The sequence below is a fragment of the Curcuma longa genome, chromosome 19 (genome assembly GCF_044706935.1).
Source record: "Curcuma longa cultivar G26 ecotype Majalengka, Jawa Barat chromosome 19, ITB_CL_G26_1.1, whole genome shotgun sequence".
Taxonomy (NCBI): Eukaryota; Viridiplantae; Streptophyta; class Magnoliopsida; order Zingiberales; family Zingiberaceae; genus Curcuma; species Curcuma longa.
The window spans coordinates 5,101,997-5,104,207 of record NC_133879.1 but is presented as its reverse complement, the minus strand read 5'-3'; positions in this window follow the sequence as shown (position 1 = coordinate 5,104,207).

The following is a 2,211-nucleotide window of genomic DNA, read 5'->3' as shown; positions in this document are numbered from 1 at the left end:
ATTAATTAATTTTAAATTTTTGGGCATTAAAATTTCAATTGGTTTTATGCTTTAGAATTAAGAAAAGAGGGCGTGAGACTAGATCCTCTAGGACCCCTAACACTTGACCCTAAGTTCCCCATAGAGGAACATAGACTTAGATTTGAGACATTATCATATGTACCCTTGCATTCTAGGTATCTTGATAGAGCATTTTTTGCACGGTCTTGCATTCCATCCATAGAGGTTATAGAGCATTATCATCTGCATCGACTAGTTTATTGTACAACTCTAACTAACACAAGTTTGTGTGCCAAGTTGTATAATAACCTAGTCCAGGTCAATGACCTGACTCTCTCCACACGAGTTGGAGAGAGGGACATTACCATGACCCCCACTATCATTAGTACATTTTTAGGACTCCACCCATCTCAGTGCATATTTTTGTGATACCCATCTAGGGATTTACCTTTTGAAGATCCCTACTCCTACATCACCCTAGATCTCATGCATATACACTTCTACCAGGAGGATCGAGCTCCTGGTGTAGTCCAGTTCCCCTTCGACAGACTTAGGATACAGGACTATGTCCTGTATAGGGTTATAGTTAACTGCATTCTGTCACTGACCATTAGGGACATCGCTGTTATGCGACCCTTCCACTCTTTTCTTCTTTATGCATTCATTCATAGACTTGACATATATATATTGGTTTGCATATATTTCATACCATCATTTTTGCATCTTCTGGACCACTAGCAGAAGGGTTCATATGCCCTACTGTCATATCCTGACTGGTCTATTAGCTACACTAGGAGTTGATATCACTGACGGTGATATCATGCCTCCTAGTGACTTTGACATGATAGGAACTAGGAATCTTGCATTAGGTGGGATTCAGGTCGATGATGATGGGGTACTTTCCTGGAGGCGACAGCCTCACCCTCAGCCCCAACCCCAACCACCACCAGTAGTTGCTGACATAGATGATGAGTTAGATTTAGAGGAGCTGCTTGGACTTCCTGCACCTCCACCTCCACTTACCACCGACCAGCGACTGACTTGCCTCGAGGAGACTTTCCAGAGTTTCCAGCAGACAGTGATCGGTCGCTTTGACGGTCAGGATGCTAGGATGATAGAGTTGATGGAGATGCTTAGATCTTGGGGTACCACCACCTCAGTAGTTGTACTCTTGATTTATTATAGACTATCTAGACTTATTGACACTTTACTCTGAGTCAGTTTTGTACAGTTTTTTTTACTCTGATCCTTGCATAGTTCAATATTTGCAGTTCAGTCCTTACATATTTGTAAAGTTTGTGCATATTTTTTGACTATGCTTAGTAGAATAGGAAAAATGCAAATTTTCAAAATTCATATATTTTTCAAATCTATTATGAAGTAGTTTTTCAAAGGGTTTAAAAAGTTTATCTTTTATTTTAAAAAACTTATTTTCAAATTTTTTTCTTTTGATTTCAAAAGTAAGAAAGGAATGATTTAGCCTTAGACTAGAATCGATACCCTAGAAAGCATATACCTATAGATCTAGGTGGAGCATCTCACAAAGCACACTAGATACCTTGATTGTAAAACATAGAATGGTGTGAGATGCATAAGATTCTAGCCTAAGTATCAGATGCTTATGTCAGTACATCGAACTTTACTTGGGCTTTAAACAATACATTGAATAAAGTTAAGTGTTCCTAAGCTTAAAGCTCAATGGAATGATACACTTACACTTGACTAACTGGGTCAAGCTACTACTTCTTAGTAGTTAGCTAAAACCTAAGTTGGGCACTTGCCCCTCGGATAAAATTTTTTTTTTTGTCTAAGTATTTTATCTATTATTAACGTGCTTGGACTCAAACCCTTTAGGTATTATTTTTTGATTATGTCAAAGGGAGAGAGAATTATGAGTTTTCAAGTATTCAAAAGTTTTCAAGTTTTCAAAATTGTTTCAAGGCTTAATTTTTTTCTTCTTTCAAGCTTAAATTTTTTCAAAAAACCTTTCAAGTTTCAATTTTAACTTAAATTTTCAAAAGTTGAATATATGTTTGAAAATTAAATATGTTTTGAACTTAAGTTCTAAAATTCAAAATTTTTGAAAAAGTTCAAAGATTTTCAAAGTTCTCAAAAACTCAATGTCTTTACTTTTAAGGACTTGAATAATTTTGCTTCAGTTTGATCAAAACTAAGCAATATCAAGTTCAGGGGGAGAGAACTAAAAATACT